Below are 24,178 nucleotides of genomic sequence, written 5' to 3' on the forward strand. Positions count from 1 at the left end.
ATGAACTATTACTACATGGTCAATATAGCTGTACCTGTGCTGCTCCAAGCTGTACCTTCTGTTCAATTAATATAACAACTAAAGGAGCCCTATCTTCTTCCCATATGAGGCCTTATCCGACTTTTGATTGACTGCAACCTTGAAGTCCACCACCTAGTGTGGATGTTGAAGTTGAATTTTGGCCTCAAAATAAAAGAAGTGAATGTCAAATTTGAATTTTTGCCTTGGAATTTTTTATTTTTTTTTTGCTCTTTGGATGCGTGTGTCACTGGGTAAAGGAGAAAGTTGGCTGTCAAGTGCTGTGAAATGCCGCTCGAGAGTCAGCTATTTGGTTCACTCGAAATATCAAATTAATCATGTAACTCTGAATGAGAGAACTGAAGCGACCCCTTTCCCCCTGGATAAGTAGCTCTCTGAGAAGAAATGGAAAGTGTGAGGGGAAACTTGGATTGGGGGATGTACAGAGCAGGAACCGGGCAAGGAGATCTGAAGGGAGAGGATAGGAACCACCAGAGGCCTATTCCGTTACCCACCCAGCAGCAGAAATTTCCTGTGGCAGCTAAACGTGGAGGGAGCAGCTTGGGAATCCCTTCAGCAAGCCTGAGGCGAGAAGGTACTCTACAGCAGTGTTTCCCAACCTTGGGCCTCCAGCTGTTTTTGAACTACAATTCCCATCATCCCTGACCACTGGTCTTGCTAGGTAGGGATGATGGGAGTTGTAGTCCAAAAACAGCTGGCGGCCCAAGGTTGGGGAACGCTGCTCTACAGGCCAGACCAAGAAGGCCGGAAGAAACCACTGAGGCCTAAGCGCCAGTCTGCACTGAGAAAAGCCCCATTCACGATGGCAGTTTGTCACACAATTACCACAGTGTAGAATCGCTTAGAGGTATTTATTTATTTATTTGACTTGTTAGCTGTTTATTAATTACTCAGAGGTCCCCAAGCAACTTACAACAATTTTTTTTTGGGAGGGGAAAGGGCCATAAATGCATGATACCATCTTCAAATTCACACACAGCCCCTACTATCTATCTATCTATCTATCTATCTATCTATCTATCTATCTATCTATCTATCATCTATCTATCTATCTATCTATCATCTATCTATCTATCATCTATCATCTATCTATCTGTTGGGATAGTGCTTTATCACAGCCATCTCTAAGCAGTGTACAGGAGACCCAATACAACAAGACTAAAAATGAACTAAAACTAGAAAACCAGAATTCAATTAAACAGCTTGCTGGAATGTGTGTGTGTGTGTGTGTGTGTGTGTATATATATATATATATGCTTTCGTAGATTTTCACGGGTACAGGAATGCAGGTTTTGGTGTCCTCGGGTGTCTTCCCGTGTAAAAGTTGGGGTGTCTAGGCGACGTTTCGACGAGGTCTCACTCGTCATCTTCAGGCTGGTGCTTTCGGCTTCTTGTTACTGGAACAGAGCGGGATCTCAGTGTTTGAGTTCCTATAAATACTGTTGAGGGGGTGTGGTGTATAGCCTCCAATGTTCTGGGCAGAGAGGAAGTTCCCAGGCTAGTGTGCCTTTTCTTCTTTTGTTCCTTAGTTACTTGAGGGATATCTTGAGTGATTTCTTGAGTGATATCCTGAGTACCACTTAGGTGGGTCATTAGGTGTGGATTAGTTGCTAAAGTCTTTGTGTCTTGACCTCTTGAACTTTGTGAAGAGTTTTTCTGAGAAGATGGCTGTACTGCACTTAGTTGTGCTCTGGCTTGGCTTCGTGTATAGGGGCGAGCTGTGGTTTTGTGGCCTGTGTCAGCCAGATCTGTGTAGGGATTGCAGGGGGGTGCAGCATCCGGAGGTGCCACCATGGTTTGGCTACTGGATGGTGTCTGTAATTTATCTGTGGAGAGGGTCTGGGTTTGGGTCTGGTGTGGTTGATTGGTGATGGCGTTCTGTGTGCCTCTGGATCTGGTGTCAGTTTTTGTGGGGAGGGCTAATTTCCAGATGTCTGGCAAGCGGGATGTGTCGTCACGCTTGTTCATGTTGTGAGGGTGTTTCTCTATCTCGATGGCTTCCATGATTATTCTCTTGTGGTGATGTTCCATGTTAAAGAGCAATTTGGAATCTGCAAAATTAATTTCGTGTCCTGTTTCTTTCATGTGTTGGAAAAGAGAGGAAGTTTTTTCTTCTTTTTTGACGGCATTCTTGTGTTCTGCGATACGTGCATTTATTCGTCTGTTTGTTTGTCCAATGTACGTGGCTGGGCAGACTTTGCAGGGTATTTCATAGACCCCTTGGTTTTCCAACTGGATTTTATCCTTGGGGTTTCTGAGGATATTGGCTATTTTTTGGTTGGTGCAAAAGGCTGTTTTGATATTGTGTTTATGGAGGATTTTGCTAATTTTATCTGTAGTGCCCTTGATATAAGGAAGGAGGGCCATGCCATTGTTTTCTTCTGTGTCTTGGTTTTTGGGGGGTGTTTCTTTTTGGATTAGCTTCGTAACCCTGTTTTGCTGGTATCCATTGGCAATTAACACATTTGAGAGATTCTGTAACTCAGTTGTCAAGTGGTCTTTGTCAGCCAGGCGTTTGGTTCTGGAGATGAGAGTCTTGGCTACGGAGTTTATTTGTGCAGGGTGGTGGTGTGATTGTGCATGTAAGTAGCGGTTGGTGTGTGTTTTTTTCCGGTAGATAGTGTGTCTGCCCAGCCACGTACATTGGACAAACAAACAGACGAATAAATGCACGTATCGCAGAACACAAGAATGCCGTCAAAAAAGAAGAAAAAACTTCCTCTCTTTTCCAACACATGAAAGAAACAGGACACGAAATTAATTTTGCAGATTCCAAATTGCTCTTTAACATGGAACATCACCACAAGAGAATAATCATGGAAGCCATCGAGATAGAGAAACACCCTCACAACATGAACAAGCGTGACGACACATCCCGCTTGCCAGACATCTGGAAATTAGCCCTCCCCACAAAAACTGACACCAGATCCAGAGGCACACAGAACGCCATCACCAATCAACCACACCAGACCCAAACCCAGACCCTCTCCACAGATAAATTACAGACACCATCCAGTAGCCAAACCATGGTGGCACCTCCGGATGCTGCACCCCCCTGCAATCCCTACACAGATCTGGCTGACACAGGCCACAAAACCACAGCTCGCCCCTATACACGAAGCCAAGCCAGAGCACAACTAAGTGCAGTACAGCCATCTTCTCAGAAAAACTCTTCACAAAGTTCAAGAGGTCAAGACACAAAGACTTTAGCAACTAATCCACACCTAATGACCCACCTAAGTGGTACTCAGGATATCACTCAAGAAATCACTCAAGATATCCCTCAAGTAATTAAGGAACAAAAGAAGAAAAGGCACACTAGCCTGGGAACTTCCTCTCTGCCCAGAACATTGGAGGCTATACACCACACCCCCTCAACAGTATTTATAGGAACTCAAACACTGAGATCCCGCTCTGTTCCAGTAACAAGAAGCCGAAAGCACCAGCCTGAAGATGACGAGTGAGACCTCGTCGAAACGTCGCCTAGACACCCCAACTTTTACACGGGAAGACACCCGAGGACACCAAAACCTGCATATATATATATATATATATATATGCATGCACATGCATAAATGCACATACCACACCCCCTCCAATTGTTACAGGAAACTTTGGCAGCACACAAACAATAAATAAAATGACATTTATTTAAAATCTTGATAGCGAAAACAATTCCATATATGAAAATAATTAAAAGCAGTTCCACATATCCTAACAGTAGAAGACAACTTCATATGAAAAACAATTCTAAATCCAGTACAGATACAGGCTATGATTATTATTATTAATTATACAGACTTTGTTGATTAAGAGGTATGCAAATCTTATCAAAGCATGAAAGTAAAGGGCGACTGCACTTGATTATGTCCCTGTTCCTTGGCCCCTCCGCATGTTGGGCCCAACACTATTGGGGCTTTTAGGTTGTGCAAGGACTTTACATCACCCTATTCAGACCTTCCCCCTCCAATTTGTCAGGGTCAGCGCTTTCAGGGGACACAATGATGGGATCAGGGCAGTGTTAGAAATTAGCCTGGTGCCAGGTGTGTTTTGCTACTGTTGCAGGTCCAGCTGCAACCATGTGGAGATCTCTGAATGCTAGGTTGGCAACTGACATCTCCATCTGGCTGGCCTCTCCAGCTTTCTTAAGCAGGTAAGCAAAAGAGCTGCTTTTTTACATGTACAGTGGTACCTCAGGTTACATACGCTTCTGGTTACAGACTCCGCTAACCCAGAAATAGTGCTTCAGGTTAAGAACTTTGCTTCAGGATGAGAACAGAAATCATGCTCCGGCGGCGTGGCGGCAGCAGGAGGCCCCATTAGCTAAAGTGGTGCTTCAGGTTAAGAACAGTCTCAGGTTAAGAATGGACCTCCAGAATGAATTAAGTACTTAACCTGAGGTACCACTGTATATCCCACCTTTTTCTCCAGGGAGTTCACCTCCCCTCCTCAATTAATCCCTACCACAACCCTTTGAGCCCAGTGAGCTTCATGACTGAGTGGGGATTTGAACCCTGATCTCCCATGAACTTAGTCCGACACACTAACCACTACACCACACTAGCTTCCTAGAGTACTTCTCTGTGGGGCAGCTATATAAATTTAGCAGGTAAATAAATATGGGGAAAGCAAAATGTCATTCGGAGAAGGATCTGAAATATTTTCCCTGAAGCTTGAATTTGTTTTATTTTATGTTTTAATTGCTCTAAACCACTTTGAGGTTTTTTTCCTTTAAAATATAAAGCAGTACAGAAATGAAATTATGCAGTATGGAAATGAAATGAATCATAATAATAAATCCCACTGTTAAAAAAAAAAGGTGCCTAGACATTTTGTTGTGGCTACAGCAACCTAGGCTTAAGATGCCATTTGGCGATTAGCTTATATATCAGTTTCTAACACTAGGATCAGGGCCAGGGAGCAATGTTCTTCCCCCCATTGTGTGAGTAAGAATCTCTAAATAAGGCTAATAACTGGCACAGGAACCTTGAGCCATTTTAACCAGGTCTGGGTGAGAGCTTAAAAGGTAGTTGTTTCAATGGACTAGGAACCATTTCTTTGACACTTTTTAAAATCTCACCTTTCCTCCAATGAGTTTAGTGTACTTCTGTTCTCTCCTTCTGTCTTCACAGGCTGAGTGGGAAAGTGTCTCACTCAAGGTAACCCAGTGAGCTTGACTGAGTAGGGATTTGAATCAGAACTCCAGTCCTTGTCCCAACAGTCTGACCATTAACCCGCTTTGGCTGTGTAGTAACATCCATTTAATGCTACTAATTTTACTACTTTTTTACTTTCTGCTCCTTCTCCTTCTCATTTGCTTGAATAAATTTAATTCCTTTAGCTCTGCATAATTTTTTATGTGGAGTTTTAGATCTGAAAGTCTCTAGGTTTGGAGGTTTTCTTGCAGACATTCTGGTTTCGTAGAGGCCGAGAGAACCCTTGTTCTGGAGCCACTGAAACTATTTTCACATACAGTACTGTGTCTCATCCGTGAACCCAAGGAGGCCAATCTGGTGCCATCTTTGTAGACTTTTCAGAACTAGACTTTTCTTGTTTGCCCAGGACTTTTAAATAATTCAGGTAATCTGAGCCTCTGGGTTGTATTCCAACCCAACTCTGCTAGTCCAACTCCGAAGAGACCCATTAAAGTAAATGAATATGCCTAGCCTAGCTTCATTAATTTTAATGGGTCTACTTTGAGTAGAACTTAGTTTGATGCAACCCTCTGTTTTTTTAAATTTGTTTTTTATTTTGGGGGTATGGAGTTTTTTTACATATAGGTAATTCCCCCCTCTTTAATGGTTCGATGTTTTCCTTTGTAATTAGATTGTTGTTGGTTTCTTTAGCTTACTGTAAGCCCCCAGCTAACTTTACATTTATGAAGTAGTATTTGAATGTCACTCATGGAAAAAAATAAAAGAAAGTCTCATAGTTCCCTCCAGCAGTAGGGTTAGTGGAAAACATGGAGCTACAAAAATGACAAAATACCAAATCCTCATCACGCATTCAAAAAATGTTAATGCCAACAAATTCCACAGAGAGAGGAAAACATGGGAGCATTTTTTCCCCCAGCTAGCTACACCTAGAGAATGCATGTAAAGCACTTTGAAGTCTTGTAAGTGCTATACAAGTGTTAAGTATTACAAGATGCATAACCAAGAACACACTATGATCCAGAATACTCAAATGAGATCCCTGAACAATTTATAAGTCCCTGCTTCCTTACAGTCGCAAGTCTAATTTTCAACAGTACTTTGTTTAGATACCTACCTTGAGCTCAGGCATTCTTTCAAGCCCTTTGGTAGGTCTGTTCTCATTCTAGACCCCACTTTGGCTGCAGTGCCCTTGCAGCAATGCCCATTGGACCTGCTGGCAGGTGCCAGCCTTCCTCTAATGCTGTGTCGTGCCAGCTCAATGGCAGATGGCTCTTCTATTAATCCTCCCTTTGGATTTCCTTTGCCTCTCTCTGAAAGAGGGCAGCTGCTGAGCAGAATGACTCTCCCCTGGAAACGGGTATCTCTCAATTTTCTTTCTTTTGTAACAGTTGGAGCTTCTACCCGTTAGTCCCTGGCAAGTACTGAAACTGGCTCTTTTAAAATAGGAATTAATTCTCTGATAATCGTAGAAAATGTTTGTTCTCCCCTTGACTTTATTAATGCTTCTGCATTCAGAAAGAGGGCTACCGTTTGAGAAGCGAAGAGCAAAGGACCCCAGAATGGCCTGTTCTGTAAGAAACATTCTAGATGTCCTACCAGATAGTTAGGGAATATTGACTTTGGCCAGAATATTTGCATAGCTGTAGAGCAGCGTTCACAAGCCTGGTGTCCTCCAGATGTTTTGGATTACAAGTCCCTTTGGCCCCATCCAGCAGGGGGAGTTGTAGTACAAAACATTTGAAGGGTGCAAGGTTAGCGAAGGCTTTTGTGAAGAAAATAAAGGGGAAGGGAATGTAAAGACACTTGAGGATTGAGGATAGATTTACAATCACTCCAGGATGATGCAGTTCTCTGGGATAAACAGCTGCTGCTGCACACTGACATGAATTCTGCATTCAAAACACCTTACTTTGGAATCTACTGCTGCAGTCTCTAAAGCTGGATATTTGAAATGCAAGCTGGGCTTTCCCCTATCAACATTCAAATGCTGTGCTCATTTTGAGGTGGGTAACTGACTTTTAAATCAGTGGGAAGAATGGAGAGGCATTCTAAATATGTCATATAAAAAGGCAATTTCCAAGGTGCCGTCAGTGCGCAGAATGGGGTTATGTGGGCAGGCTGTGTTCTCAGTGGCTCCCACTGAGTTCTATAGGATAAAGTAAAAAATGCCATAATTTGGGACATGTAGGGTGGGGCGAGGCAAAACCTGTACCAGATAGTGGATTCACCCTGTCAGGATGAAGATTTAGCCTCCTTTACTTTCTCTTGCATAAGTGAATGGCTACTGTGCCATTCCTACAGAGACAAGTAAAGGGAGATAAAATAGCACTGGGTGCATCTTCGTAAGGCATCCTAGCACAGGGTAGGGGCAAGAGTGACTCTGTGGTGAGTGAAATGTGCCTGTAAGCAAATAAGACAAATGTGCAACCTCCCTTCCAAGTGCCTGCTATATTCAGGCCCTCTCTTCCACACACTTTCCATAATTATTAACATTTTGACAGTATTTGTTTATATTGGGTTACGACAGGAGCAGTATTCTTTCCCGTTCTTTCCCATCCTGCCCCACCCCCCCTTTACAGGTAATTGGGATATCTCTGGGTGACTGAAGTGGTGCTGACTTATACTGTACCTGAATTTCAGTGCAAATCCTGTTTTAGCATAGGCGTTTTGTTACGGTGATGAAAAAACTGCATTATTTGGGTTGATACTGGATCATACAGGTTAATGATAGCAGGGCCTCTTTTTTGTTTTTCTTTGTATTAATTGTGCTCTATTTTAGACGTTCTTAAATATATTTAACCTGTCCGAAGCTTCTAGGATTGGGCAGACTAAAAATCTATAGGACTGAACAAGCTAATGCACAATGCAAAGTGCTTTGTTGAGTTAGGAGACTCTTCCTTTGTTTAAATGCCATTTATTGTTGAAAATTATATAATCGTCATAAATAATGGGTTTCAAATAGTACATCTGAGTGTTCAAAGTATTTCATGTACTAGATATTCTCTGACAAAATTAAACTTAATTTTAAAAATGTGAGATTAGGTCAGATTTTGACATTTTGCTGGATTTCGCCTAAATTTTGTGTTTGGATGAGTTACAAAATGCACTATCAGGAAGCAATCGGAAGCATATATTTTGTCAGGTTGTAAAATATATTGGACAATTCAGCTCTAATGACAGTGGCATAGCAGGGGAGTGGGGTCCAGGGCGACTGGCTCAGGTGCCAAATTCTGAGAGGGTGCAACCGGGTGCCTCCATGACAGGCTGCCTCATTGAGGCTGTGTGGCTGAGCCCCTGCCTTCCAGAGGCACAGGGAGGCAAGACCCTCTGGGACTGGGCCTTCAGGGCTGGGGCAGCTCCTCCTCCTCCCCATGACAGGTGAATAGACTGCCATGCGCCTCCCTCCCCCAGGTGGAGCTCCTGCTGGCCAGAGCCTAAACTGATCCTGGCCCATGCTGGTCCTTTCCTGGATCCTCCCTCCTGGCATGTTTTTCTTGGGCAAGGCACACATTCAGCGGCAGGAGCACTGAGTCACCTGCTCGCCCAGGACCTGCCAGTGCACGCCCTCAGCCTGGCCTCTCACATGAGCGCCTTGTGCTGTGTGGCAGAGGTGGCCAGAGAAGGGCTGCACCTTTGCCTGCTCTCTGCCACCCTCCTCCTATGCCTGCCACAGCTGGGGCTCCAGGAGGGTGAATAAGCTGCAGATAATATACTTGTGAAAGGAATAAACTCACTGAGCTAGTGGTTGGCTGTATTTCTTTGGGCCACGTATGTGCAGGATCCAGATCATCAGGAGAAGTTTGCTGATGGGTTTCTGGGTTAGTTAGTAGTAGGCAGTGATAAGGAAAAATCCTGGGGTGCAGATTTACTTCACTGCCCAGCTCATTGGGGTGCCACTCCCTGCGGGTCTCTCCGGTCAGCAAAAGGAGTCTCCAGCCAAGTTAAAGAAGGAAAACAGCGGTCCAAAGACCTGATCTTTATTTGATGCAACAAGGTTCAAACACACAAAGAGTTGGAACCCCGAGCATGGGGTTGTGTGAACTTTTAAAACCTCTCCCCGTTTCCCATAATACATTTTTGACAGCATCATTGATAAATCACAAATATGTCACAAAGGTGTGTTTGGCATGTAGAAACATGAGCCCACCCCCAACCCTTTTAATCACCCCAGTTCCCAACACCTTTATCTACCTTCTTCTGCAAAGAACAATAATATTTACACATCCCCCTAGCTGCAAGGCTTTCATGTGCTTCTCCTTTGAAAGTATCAGGATTCAATCCACTATCCCAATGGATTTCTGTCTGGGGTATGTGCTGCCCTTGATGGTTGAATTTTGGTGATTATTTGTGAAGTTTCTACAATTTTCTGTATTGGATTGTCAGAGGAATACATGGTATTTGCTTATTGGTACAATTTTATAGACTGCTTTTTTGAGCCTCTTTGCTGTTGTGTATGTATGGTGCTTGTGTAAATGGTCATTGTCGTGGCCTTAGTTTGAGGCTGGGGACTTGGGATTTTTGGGGAGTCATTTACCTGCCCCCCCCGGTCCCCATTCCTGGTTTTAACAGCAGCTTTAGTCATAGTCATATAGATCAAGGCAGGTCAGATCAGGAAGAAGCAGGGAAAAGAAGTGAAATTAAAATTCTGCCTTTGAGTGGCAGACTTATTTGCTGTATGTCCACCATGTATGAACACAGTGGTGTTTGAAGGAAATACAAGAGCCTGTAAATGACAGCTGGACATGGGACTCTTATCAATGCTGGAGGGGCTGCAGCATGTGTTCACTGTGCATCTTAAGAAGGGTGTCTGCCCTTCCAACAGGTTGCAGCTGTGTAAAGTGTGAATTGCCCTTCACTACATGGACTAAGAGGGATACTGGCCTGTGAATCTAGATATTTGTTTACAGCTGGATTCAAATAGTTTTATCACTCTGCATGGACCTCTAGCAGGATCTGTGTGGCATTATATAGTACTGCACATGCATCTGTGGAGCCATAAGGGGATCCAGGCAGCATAAGTTCTGTTGCAGGATTGGGTTTTACATGCATGCCCAAAGCAGATGCTATAGTCCATAGATGAACTACTGCAATGGGCTGGGCTGCAAACCAAGCTGTTGGCAGTGGGTTGCAGAGCTTGAAGATGTGGCTATTGGGTATCATTTGACTCTCTATAAAGTGTCGCTCTGAGTGGCTTTGGTTCATTAGCATGACTTGAGTGGGAATATAAAACGTGCACATATTTAAAGGCCTTGTCGGTTTCAACATGCATTCTCCGGCACACTGGTCCAGATCAGGATCAGGTTGTAAGGGTTCTGAGTCCTTTTGATTGTTGATGTAAACCTGCAGGAGGGGGGAAAGACCAACAAATGGGGTCTGCAGGTCTAGAGTAGATATTGGTTTTCTTCTCCTGTTTCTCCATCTTTCTATTTAGTATGAAAAATATTTGAGACTGGGCGGAGGGGGGGATAAAAAAGAATGTGTTGCATGAAATCTTTTAATCACATTCTTCCTCTATAAACATAAGTTCCCTTTGTGTATAACAATGTCAGGACTAATGCGTTTTAAAATTTTCACTTTTGAACTAAAAAAAATAAAATATTCAGTATTTTCCAAATGCCTATTTGAAAAATAAAAGACTGAAAATACTGTATTCTTGCCTATCCTTTAAAATGTTCTAGAAACAGAATGTCCCTGGATAGACAGAAATCATTTTGTGACTCTATGAACCATCTGTAAAATATGGTCACATCATAGTAGCAGTGCCCCAAAATTGTGGTAAGGGAAAGTGTTTGCTGAGACTCTGATTCTGTGGCAATAAGAAAAGTGAAAACATTAATGTTTCTATTGCCTAACACAGGGGTCAGCAACCTTTTTCAGCCGTGGGCCGGTCCACCATCCCTCAGACCATGTGGTGGGCTGGACTATATTTTTTGGGGGGAAATGAACCAATTCCTATGCCCCGCAAATAACCTAGAGATGCATTTTAAATAAAAGCACACATTCTACTCATGTAAAAACACCAGGCAGGCCCCACAAATAACCCAGAGATGCATTTTACATAAAAGGACATATTCTACGCATGTAGAAACACGCTGATTCCTGGACCGTCCGCAGGCCAGATTGAGAAGGCGATTGGGCCGCCCGCATCTGGCCCCCAGGCCTTAGGTTGCCTACCCCTGGCCTAACACATTGCACTGTATAGGGCTTTGCAAATACTCCTTTTATCATTTATTCATGCAAAGAACTTTGTGAGATTTGTGAGGAATCGTTCTGACATGTCGAAGGCCACTCAGTAAAGATCCTGTATTGGTAGGGATTTCAGCCTCTCCCACTCTCAACCTATTGCTGCATCCATTGTCTTGCAGATAAGTTACGGACTCTGATGTGCCCTCCTTTAGAGTAGTGATCTGTTGATCATTTCCTAGCTCTCCCAAATGCCCCACTAATCATATGGTATGATCCCCCTAGGCTCCTCTTCATGCTTTCCTTGTGTTGTATCTCTCCCGTCTCCACAATGCATTCTCTTTAAGGCAAGGCAGGAAGAGAGACCCTGAGGACTTCCCGTATTGCATTATAGCAAATCGCAAATTGTATACCTTGCAGTCTCCCTAACTTCAGTGTAGCCGCTTTAATATTTTACCTAACAAATCAGCAATTTGTGATGCAGCCAGAGAAAGCCTGGTGGGCAAAAACCAAGCCTGGCTTTAAGCAGGAGACTTCTGGGTGCCACATACATGGCATATTGACTGCTGTTGTATGCATGCTTCTTTCGACTCTAATTTCAGTGGATGGAGAGGCCAGGGAAGGGGACCCTGTGGGCACCAGAGAAAGCCTCTGTGAGTGCCTGTATACCAGTGGGTGCTATGTCTTTTCCCTTAGCTTAGGGTTGCCATATTTCAGACAGTGAAAACCTGGATCTACCAGAATCTACCAGAGGTTTTCTGGTAGATTCGCAAAAAATGTAGTTTTGAGCTATTTTTAAGAAAAACAGCGAAAAACAACACTGCTGACACATACGCCTGGAATTTCCTAGACATTTTAGCAATCTCTGCCTGGACACTGGTTCTGACTGCAGTATTCTGGATATGTCTGGGAAATCCTGGAAGTATGGCAACCCTACATTCTTGGTTTGTGGGCTTCGCATTGACTTCTGTTAACAAAATGTTTTGACATCGAACACATCTCATCCCAGGAGCCTAATTTTGACCAAGAGGGAGCGGTAGTTGCTTCCTTTGTCTTTTGTTTGCATTCTCTAGGCACCTTCTGGCACAGGTTATGGCCCAACTGGCAGCTTCTGAGCTCTGTAGTGTTTCCCTCTCCTGTGTTCTCTGGCAAAGCTGCCGCGTTGAAGCTACTGTGAGGTCAACCTACAATTCCTAGATTGCAGTTAGATTCAGAAACCAGGTGAGGGTTTGTGCATATGCCACCCAAAGGTGTGTGTGTGTGTGGGGGGGTGTCCTCCTTGTTATCCTCTTCATTTAATCCATGTTTTATGTCCTCCTTCTGCCTTTATTCTTCTGCTCATGGCTACTTTGTCCCTTGATCCTGCCCTGCAATAATCATCCCCCTTATCAATCCTGGACACCCATTGTTTCCATGCCAACGGCCCTTCGATGCCACACACAGAATCATGGCTTCCCCATGTTCTTTTGAAGGAGAAGCTTTAGCTGAGAGAGAGAAAGCTACCCTTCTGCATCATTTTAGTAGTCACTCTTACCTGAGGGATTTCTTCAAAAGTGGGGGAATACTGGCTTATCAGCAGTCTGCCCCCCTCTCTCGCTTCTCAGTTCATTACAGCAAGAAGAGCAGGTTGGATAGGTAAAAGGGTTTCCTGCCTCTTTAACCAGAGCTACTGGGAGATCAATCTCCTGTAGATATTTATGACACAGGGCCCACTACAAAACATGGAACAGTTGACTTTAAATCCCTGTTCAGGATTTTGGCTTGGGATGTGTTCTACAAGTTCTGTAAATCACTCTGCTCATTTTAATTTGATCTGTAGGAATTTATGAAGTTCAGTCCATTGGTCCACCTAGCTCAATGTTGCCTACAATGACCGACAGCAGTTTAGGGTTTCAGATGAGGGTCTTTTCCAGCCCTAGCTGAAGATAGCAGGATTTAAACCTGGTAACTTTTGCATGCAGGGTACATGCTTCACCAATGAGCTCTGGCCTTTAGGGCTCAGCATGCTATGGGGTGTTGCTGAATATGTACAAATTCAATCTTATTCTATTTATCTGGGAAGAGAGGACAGGCTTTACAAATTAGTAGTCCAGGTACTCTTTTGCACACTGTTCCTAATCTGTTTAGGGTCAAGGTGGACCCAGTTCTTAAAATGAATCACTGTGTGACTTTGACTTAGGGTTTCCCCAGTGTACTTTCTTTCCTAGAGACATCCATGATCTATCTGGCAGTGTCATTCACTGGGCCTTAAGTGTGCCAACCAGCACTTCCTGTTGTTATACTCAGGGTGGTTTACTTGAGTTGTGTGCTGGGGGTGCCCTGGGTCAGGGAGGTTAATAGCGTAAGACAGTATTAGACCTGCAGTCCTCTAGACTGGTGTTAGGTTGGGTGTTGTTGCATTCCTGCACATCTGGTTTAAGGGGTTGAAATCGGTGAACATTCTGACCCTGTCTTTTAGAATATCCATTTCCTTGCAAGCGTTATGAGCAGGACTAAGGATACTGTCAGCTAAAAAGGGTTAGAAGTCTATGCTGAATTCTACCATCTGTATAAATTAGGAACTTCTGCATACCTTTTTCTTACTTTGGATTTTGCTGCCGCTCATCATGAGGAGGAAGAAAGAGCTGTGGGGACACTAAATCATTGCTGTCCAAGCAGAAGACCAGTCCAGTTACTTTTGAATTTGTTCTTTCAGCTTCTGAGATGTCATGAAAAACGTCCAACACTTGTGTGTGTTCCAGTCTGTGTGTGTTTGTGTGTGTACTTGTGTATACACACACAACTGATATTATTTTGGATGTGCATCTCTTCTGCATTTGTCTGCAGAAATGTTTCACATTCCTGTTTGTAAAAGTTGGGGGGGGGGGCTTTGGAAAGACAGTGTGAAATCATTCAGGGCAATTTTTTTGGCTACAGTTTTGATTGTCCTGTTGTCCCTGTGCATGTGTGCCTGTCTGTGTGTTTACCAAAGAGACTAAGGGCATGACTTCTGGGGGTAGGGAGCATAGCTGAGTGAAATTTTTGTACAGAATGTCTCCGGTTCAGTCCCTAGTATCTTCACTTAAAATGATATTGGATAGCGGGTGATGTGAAATATCCTTCTCTGCTTGAGATCTTAGAGAGACACTGCCAGTCAGAGTAGGCAGCCCTGGGCTAGATGAATCCATGGTGAGACCTGGAATTAAGAAAGTTTCTTTTGCTCATTTGATGCAAAGCTACTTCTTGTGTTCCTGGCTCAATGCTATGGCCCACAAGTGGGAACATGGGAAGTATCATTGAAAAAGAAAGGTACCCTTTTCATCTGTACCCCAGACATCCTTATGATGAAAGCAGCCATTCAGCTTTGCAAAATACACACCCTTAGCTGGTTGTACCCTCATTTGTGCTGACCTTTAGGGGACTAGGGTGAGCTGACTTCCCTTTTCAGGAGTAGGGTGGAATAGGCGATACAGAATCAGTGTGTATAATCTGCTAAATCAGAGGTAGGTGGAAATGTCCTCATTCTCTGGGATTTATATATCCAGCATGATCAGTGAATGTAGACGGTACCATTATCTAGCCACTATCCCATGTTGCGATTGTTGGATTTAGCTGTCTTCCAAAATTGCTGCTGGCAATTTAAACTGAGCAGTGATGCTCCCAGTGTATTCTCATTCTCTCTCTCTCTCTGGCATTTTGCCTCTTAACATGGGAATGTTTGGGGCAAGGAAGCAGACCAGCTGCTTAATCATTGGAGTGGGTCTGCATTATAAGGAATCTGACATGTGGGATGCACAGTTCCCTCCCCCTATGCATGAACTGCACTATGGCAGGAGTTGAGTGTGCAATCCTTATGCTGCAGATGAGTGCTTTGATCACAGGTGCATTCACCTGCTCTGTTTCAGGTGCACTGTGAAACGTTGGCTTGTCCTTTGCCACATTGTTCGTCTTCAAATGGGTACATTAACTGCCAAATGGCTTGTCACACAGCATTGCCAATATAACCAAAAGTGCAGAAACCTTGTGTCTCTTCTAACTGCCTGGTCAAAACATGTCTTTTGGTGGAAACTGACAGGTGGTTATTGTTGCTTTCTGTAGGTGCTTTCCACCATACCCCCCTTTTTTTGCTTTGTTTCCTGTTGCTACCTTGTTTGATTACTCTTTTTTATGTTCTTTATTTTAATCATATGGGAGGGCCATAATCAGAGTGGCAGAACATCTGCTTTGCATGCAGAAGGTGCAAGGTTCTATTTCTGGCATTTCCAGGTAGGACTGGGAAAGACCCCTCTTAAAACCCTGGAGAGATGTTGCTAGTCAGTGTAAAAATGCTAAGGTAGATGGACCAGAGGTCTGACTTCATATAAGGCACCTTCCTATGTTCCTAATTGTTATCCACTTTGGTTTATTTGAGGGAAAGAGGGTGTGTTATTTTTTATTTTTAAAAATGCTTTTAATGGAAGGGTGGATAAGGGGTTGCAGTAATGGGGACTGTGCCAGATGGATAACAATGGTGAGGCTCCACAAATGGAAGCGGAGTGAAAGGAGAATGACCAGCTCGAGAGAAAGCGACCATTGAAATTCTGAGTGCAGAGAAGGCAGCTGTTCTGGGAGAGCCTTAACCATCCAGGAATCTAAGGGCAGCAGGGCAGGTCTGATTACTTGGCAGGCAGTGGCTATGTATACTTTATTATTAGAATGCAGTGGCAAAAAAACGAAATGCAAGGTTAGGCCAATTCCGCTGCCAAAAAAACAGAAACAAAAAAAAATACTCCACATATAATGGAACACATCCTGCTGCCCTCTGTGGCTAATGCAGTACACTTAAACACATTATGCAGAGTGTTCCATAAATTAGTCATTAATTGGACACCATACTGAATGTTTACAAATGGTTAAAGTAAACTATTCTGTTTTCACTTCACCTTCCATAAAATATTGATTTCCTGGATTTTAGCTGAGTTAAGGGTACCTTCTTTTTACATATCTATGTTCCTGAAGGGGACATAGCCATGCTCCTAAAGGGTACCCTAGAATTATTATTATTATTATTATTATTATTATTATTATTATTATTATTATTATACCCCGTCTATCTGGCTGAGTTTCCCTAGCCACTCTGGGTGGCTCCCAATCGAGTGTTAAAAACAATACAACTTTAAATATTAAAAACTTCCCTAAACAGGGCTGCCTTCAGATGTCTTTTAAAAATAGGATAGCTGCTTATTTCCTTGACACCTAATGGGAGAGTTCCGTGTAACCTCACTTCTCGCAATGAGGGAACCGCCAAACGGCTCTCGGAGCTGGACCTCAGACTGAACGGTGGGGGTTGAGACGCTCCTTCAGGTATACAGGACCAAGGCTGTTTAGGGCTTTAAAGGTCAGCACCAAAACTTTGAACTGTGCTCAGAAACGTACTGGGAGCCAATGCAGATCTCTCAGGACTGGTGTTATATGGTCCCTGCGGCCACTCCCAGTCATCAGTCTAGCTGCTGCATTCTGAATTACCGTAATTGCCGTTTCCGGGTCACCTTCAAAGGTAGCCCCACGTAGAGCACATTGCAGTAGTCCAAGTGGGAGATAACTAGTAGTAAATTTAATAGATTTAAAATTTTGTATTACCTCTCATTCCAGAGCAGAGGGAACAGCTGGTTATTGAAGACAGGAACTGTTCCCTATCTTTTGCCATTTAAATTCGTCAAGACTTCAGTTGTGCCTCTGCACACATAGAAGCTTTTTTATTTTTTATTTTTTTGCTGGTGTGTGCTCCACTAGTCAATACTACTATATGAGGCACTGCCTCTAGAACGTAATGTGACACATATATGCAGAACTTTGGTATAGTTTTTCACAGAACCTCCTAGACCATGGAGCAGACCACATTTATTGCCCTGTGACATTGGCTACTTTTCAGGCCTCGGGTATGGAGGGACAAGGTACATACTTTTGTTGCAAGATCAGCAATTTCACATTTGAATTCTTTGAGAATTCTCAGTTGAGTGCCATCCAGACCTAGTATTTTGTGTATTAGCCCTAGAACTGCATCTCTCATCACCATTGTCTGCCTGAGTCCATGAGACTTGCTTCCTGCAAAGGTTTGTTTAGTGAGTCAAAGCTTAGCTTCAATGAGTCAAATCAGGTAGCAACAGACTAGAGCTTTAGAACCTTGGATAGCTCCAGGCAAACACCTCACTCCAACAGGGTCTGGGTGAGGCTTTTTATTCCTTTTATCCCAGGCTATCTCTTCATGATGAGTGGAAAGCCTTAAAGGGGTAGTCATCTGATCTGATCCCAAGACTCCATTGCCTCTCAACCAGCTTTTGCCTTGTGGCCCCTGGTTTGAAGGGGTCCAGTTCTTCAGGGAAATCTGGCTCAAAGAGCCCTACATCTGGAGGACTGAGGATTCCCCACTTATCACTCTGTTCCTATCCAGGCATGTCACAGACCCCATCTGCCTGTGCCATTTCTGACACTCATACTACAGGTCGATCATCCATATGCTAAGGCTATATCATGGCCCCTACCTAGGTGGATTTTAGCCTCTGAATCATTTGCACTGCATGATCAATATTGGGGAAAGCCTTCAGGAGACTTCTGCACAGCTAGGCTTCTAGAAAAGTTTTCTCATGGTGTGTGCATGTGAATGCATGTGTGCTTTGTTTTGAGTGCGTATCATTCACTCAAGCAGTGTAGCTTTATGTCATCACGCCCATCTGAGTGCTCCTCTGTTGCAAAGCTAGTGCATACTCTTGTTCTCTGATGCTCTCGTTTCTCCTTCAATTTGTACAAGCTTGAAGGGATGAGTGTCAATTCTGGGCATTGCGCTCTGTAGCTCTCTGTAGCTTCACATTCCACAATTATCATACCAACCGCCTAAATAAAAGATAGAACAAAAGGGATGCTGATTATTAGAATCCTGGGGCCCAAGGGATCCAAAACAGCATGTGTCCGCCTTGTGTCTCATGTAACAGGTGTCTCTCCAAACAATTTATGCACAATGCAGCATTTCTTTGGCTTTATGAGGAGTTTCTTTTCTTTGCAATCAGCACCATCCTTGGTGAGAGCATCTCCCTTGCTCTGGATGAAATACATAGCTTGTAATGCAGGCAGAGAGGCAGGCCTTGCTTGCTAACCTGTTCCCTTCCACTCAGTCTGAAGAACTGCCTGGGGAAGATTCCATGGTCTATGGAGTGTTGGTTGTTGAGGAGCTTTGGAAGTGATGACAAATGGCTGTTCTCCGTACCGGAGGGAAGAGGACCCCTCCTCATCACTTATTTATGTTTGGGGAGGGCTTTCCTTTTACTGTTTTTGCTCATTGCTGCCTCATAGCTAGGTTACTTAGCAACCCCACAGCTATTAGTTCAGATCACTCCTCCTTGCTTGTCACATGCCTCATGCTGGCCTGTAGCCTGATCCCAGTTATTTGCGAAGTAGCAGCCGTGGCCAGCCATCACAGGCCTGTAGTCACTGGGCCAAGGGTGACTATTCACAGGCCACCTGTTAATGACTCCTGCACTGTGGGTTTTGCGATCGGGACAGGGCAGCTGTCCGATGAGATCAGCATCTGCTCCGTGTTGTCTGTTTAGTGAACAAGAACAGGGCATTTGCAGGAAAGACAGGCATCTGGCCTTGCTCCACGGCTTCAGGTGTTTGATATTAATTTCACCACGCTAGCCACAATGTCTGCATGGGGAAAACAATCGGTATTTCTCCTTTCCTTCCTGAACCATAAATATATTCCCTTATTTTGAGCTCTCTGTGTAGGGCTGGAACGGAGAGAGGAAGGTTCATACTGCAAACCTGATATGGGGATCCTTTTTTAGAATGAGGCTCTGCTGGTTTCTGCATTAGCAGAACACGTACGATGCCACTAGTGTTAAAGGTCTTTCTCAGTGGCGTGATACTGAGTCATATGGGTTTCAGGTATAGATATGGCATGGGGATTTGTGCTTTTGTCTCCGGTATTTCTTTGTTTGCTTGTTCTTGGGAAACATTGCGAGGACCTTAGCACACTTTTTTGAAATGCATGCAAATATGATTAACTTATTTCATTATAAAGAGGATGATCTTCCTTTTTATTATTGTATAAATGTTATTCTTTAATAAAGTTTTTTTAAAAAACAGCCTTGTTTCAAACAATAAAAAACAAACAACAACAGCCATGAAGTTTGGTTTGGAAGTCACAGACCTGTAAAGCCAGACACATTTCTAACTTTTTTTTAATTTGCTGATATTTTTGTAACCTTTATTTTCTATAATGGTAAAAGGGTCTGATATCTGTTTGTCTGTCTCAAGATTATGGTCAACAGCTTGTATGCAAGGGAGAGGGGATGTGTGCCTCTGCTGGAGAATATTGCAGTCAATGCTTTCTCTATGTGGATTCTCCATCCTCAAAGTCCTTGAGGAACATGACATGAGACCCAGGTTCTTCATGGATGACACTGGCATTTTCCAGGATTTTGACATCCAATTTTCTTGGCCATTAAATTATTGGTAATCATTTCTGGGTAGCTTCTCCTGTATCTGCAAAGGTCCTAGATCACAATACATTCTCCAAGCAAATACATTCTTGAGAAAGCTGGGATGCTTCACATGGAAGATTTAGACTCTGTGAACCAGCTCTAAAATTAAAACACATTACCGGACATCACAAGTAGAGATCTGAAGTGGGCAGGGTGCTGTGGGTGATTGCTGTTAGAACGGGGATCAACATTTACCCACTATAAAATGCTTAACTTGGGGTAGAAGGTTCCAGATAGGTAGCCGTGTTGGTCTGCCATAGTCAAAACAAAATAAAAAAATTCCTTCCAGTAGCACCTTAAAGACCAACTAAGTTAGTTCTAGGTATGAGCTTTCGTGTGCATGCACACTTCTTCAGATAGAAGGTATCGGGTCAATAGATGGGAAACTTGGTTATGGTGGCTTCTAATGTTCTTTGACATGAATCAGTTGGTGCCATAAAAGATAATTCAGAGAGTTGCAAAAACAGGAAACTCCATCCAGAACTGATATGATACTTCTGTTTCTCCCCCTTTCCTTTGTTTGGAATGTGCATGAGTGATACTTAGCTTCCTTTTTCGCCTTTTATTTCTTGGCAGATTTGTCCTTTATTCTTAGGTAATACTGTTTCCTCTTTTTTTGTTTTCTCTTCTGAGACAGACAAGGGAAGATATATTTCTCTGGGTACATAGTGTGTCCCTTGCTTTTTAGGAATGTTTTTCCTCACCCACCAAATCAGTACTCAGAGGAACTGGAAATGCTTGCTTGAATGCATTGCTGCTCATGGCTGATAGAACATGTTTTGCCCATCTCAAGGGTTGAAAAAAAATCCAAAAGCAAGCAGTCGACATTGCTAAGCCTACTCACATAAAGTAATGCACTGCAGTCCCATTAATTTTATGAGGAGAGAATTAAACACACCATCAGCTGTCCCTTTTGGATATACAGGAATTAGAAGTGCTTTGCTTTGGCAGGATTGTGAGTATATACTTTTGAGATGCGGTTCAATTACCCAGCCGTTCCCTGGAACAGAATTAGCTTGCTTCAAATAAGAAGCACTGTATTATGATTTCCTCCATTAATTTGGCGGCTGACTATATGGGTAAGACCAGACATACTTCCCAACTCCTGGTGTTCACTTTTACTTTCATTCACTTAGTACAGAACAAAATCCAACCAGCAGAGTGCTAAATAGTGCTCTTTTTTTCAACTCTGAGATTATTGATTATCTCAGGCCTGTGCTGAACATTGATACCATTGACTATAATATCCATTGCAATCCCAAGCCTAGCAATGGTGGGGCTTAACAGAGTGGTGTAGCCAATACAGTGGTGCCTTGCAAGACGAAAATAATTCGTTCCGTTCGTTCTACATCTAGCGGCTTTTTCGTCTTGCGAAGCACGGCCATTAGCGGCTTAGTGGATTAGCGCTACTAGCGGCTATTAGCGGCTTAGCGGCTTAGAAAAAGGGGGGAAGGGGGAAAACTCGCAAGAACTCGCAAGACGTTTTCGTCTTGCGAAGCAAGCCCATAGGGAAATTCGTCTTGCGAAGCACCTCAAAAATGGAAAACTCTTTCGTCTAGCGAGTTTTTCGTCTTGCAAGGCATTCATCTTGCGGGGCACCACTGTACAATATCCACAGTTCTGCTGTTTGCACCAGCTATGGTAGAAGGTGGAAATCAGGGAGCTTCTAGGTTGGCTGTCATGGGCCGCTCAGTTCTGTCAGGATCTGACATGGCTCAGCAAAAGAGGAGGAGGAAATGCATTAGTTGAGGGGATGCCTGTTGACTTCAGATTTCAGAAACAGGGACGTATCACTCCTTCTGTGGGTCACAGAACCTCATTGGGGAGCGGGGGAGAAGGCTGAGCAGGAAGAGGAGCTGGTGCCAGAGGGGCAGGACACAGTCTTGTCACTGAGAACCAGATATTACGGTACTGTGGTACCTCAAGTTACAAACACTTTGGGCTACAGACTCGGCTAACCCGGAAGTAGTACCTCGGGTTAAGAACTTTGCCCCAGGATGAGAACAGAAATAGCGCGATGGCAGCGGGAGGCCCCATTCGCTAAAGTGGTACCTCAGGTTAAGAATGGTTTCAGGTTAAGAACGGACCTCCGGAATGAATTAAGTTCGTAACCAGAGTTACCACTGTATATCTTGTAGGTGGGATCGGATGTGGCTTCCCAGAGAGAGTGCACATTAGAATGAGCAGTAGGATGAGAGGGTCCTATGAGTGAGCTCAACCCACCTCGTCTTTAAATGCTTGGTGGGAGGGACATGGTAAGATTTGGGCTTCTGTTTAGTTCTGCTGTCTTGCTTTGCTCTTGTACAGTGGTACCTCGGGTTACAGATGCTTCAGGTTACAGACTCCGCTAACCCAGAAATAGTACCTCAGGTTACGAACTTTGCTTCAGGATGAGAACAGAAATCGTGCTGTGGCGGCCTGGCGGCAGCAGGAGGCCCCATTAGCTAAAGTGGTCTTCAGGTTAAGAACAGTTTCAGGTTAAGAACGGCCCTCCGGAACGAATTAAGTTCTTAACCTGAGGTACCACTGTACCATGGAATCATGACTTCTAGACACCTTGCTTGCTGCTGAGCCTTTACTGTTAATAGCCTGAATAAAGATGTCTTTTTTATTTCCAAGTAAGAGCTGCTATCATTGTCTTTTGGGACAGGAGCATGACACTGGCGCAGCAAGAAAAGGCCCAAATGGATCATTTGAACTTGAAACTAGTGATGGGATTTTTTTTATAAACCCCTCCCCCCCAAAAAAGAAAAAAAGATAAAAATAGAGAATATCTAGCATTTTCTTTCCCTGAACCATCTTAAGGCACGGGAAATTATTACTAATTTGTAAAATTAAATGGGTTAATATTGTTTCCTCCAGGGGATAAAAGCTTGTAAATGTGACAAATGCTTTCATTTTGAAGACTTCCAAGTAAAAGAAAAATAAGCTGGCTTTCTACAAAGGTCACAAAATTATATCCAAGAGAGACAGGTTGAAGAAATTTGTTTGCTTGTGGTGAGCAAAATTTAATTCTGCCAGTGACCAGCAGAGAGAGCCTCCAGTGTACTTTGCCAAAAAAAAGCAGTATTTTTTTTCTTAAAAGCCTTTGGCAAGATGGTGCAGGGCTGCATCTTTGAGGGAACATATTACTACAAACACGCACATAAAAGCTCACTGTATTCCCCTGTTAGGCTATGGACTTACAAGAGACTGGCTTTGCATCTGCGGAAAATAGAAGTGCGGAAGCCAAGCCGAATCCCAATTGATACTAGGTTACCAATCATCACCATGTGTGGATCCCTGTGAAAGGCATTTGATAAGTAAAATAAAGCCTTACTTTTTAGCGAGCTCTTTTAAGATGAATAGCTTTTATATTTTATTTGTTTTAACTTTTATTTCTTTTTTATTTGTTTTTATATTTTTTTGTTTTATTTGTTTTAACATAAAATGATTTTAAAATAAAAAAATCATTTTAAAATTATTTTAAAAAATTATTTTTAATTAATTAATTAATTAATTAAAATATTTTAAAAAATTGTTTTAAAATGATTTTTAATGCTGCTGCAATTGTCCGGGGCATAGGAAAGGGGGGTGGGTTGTTTTTTTTGACAAATTATCAAGGAACAATTACTGCCCTACTAGGGCGGTTCATAAAAAAACTTTTTTTTAAAAAATGCCTGCTCCAAAGGTCTTATCTTACTACACTAGGGATTATATAGCCATATGTGAAATTTCATGCATATCAGTTAATATCTTGGCCCTCCTCCACGAAAATAGCTGTTTACTTGGCCATTTTCCTATGTCGTGAAGGCTGAAATTTCAATTCAGTCCCACTGATCATGATGAGACTAGATTGCTGCTGTGCAGTCCTGTTTTTTAAATAAATGTTTTCCTTTTCAGATAATACAGAGCATGGTGAAATCTCATTAAATATAACCTCCCCTTCAGTAGTTTCAAGCACTACTGCAGGTTCCACATAGTATCTGTGACAGCACATGCACTTTGGAACTCCCCGCCTATTTCAACAAAGCATGTGCCTTTGCTAGACTCTTTTTGGACACCTGCTAAAAGCATTATTCTTTAGGCAAGCATACCTAGATGCTTAGGAAGTTGAAGTAATTTTAATCTTAATATTTTAGCTTTTGTATTTTTTAAAGTAGGTTTGTTAATTTTTCTTGATTTTACTGCTGTGATTTTGGTTTTGTTTTGTTTTTTGTTTTGGTAAACCAGTTTGCAGGTTTTTAAAAAAATAAATTTTATTAAATAATTAAACAATAAATATAAATAAAATAACACAAGCCAAAACACAATCCATCCTGT

The 24,178-nt window shown here is 42.9% G+C and overlaps 1 protein-coding gene across 13 annotated transcripts in view; it reads left to right on the forward strand.

Moving 5' to 3' along the window:
- CAMK2B (calcium/calmodulin dependent protein kinase II beta) overlaps positions 1 to 24,178 on the forward strand; it is a 209,361-nt gene that overhangs the window by 16,279 nt on the left and 168,904 nt on the right. The gene's annotated exons all lie outside the window — the stretch shown is intronic.

Source organism: Podarcis melisellensis (assembly GCF_964234715.1).
Source record: "Podarcis melisellensis genome assembly, chromosome: 15".
In the NCBI taxonomy this organism is placed as follows: Eukaryota; Metazoa; Chordata; class Lepidosauria; order Squamata; family Lacertidae; genus Podarcis; species Podarcis melisellensis.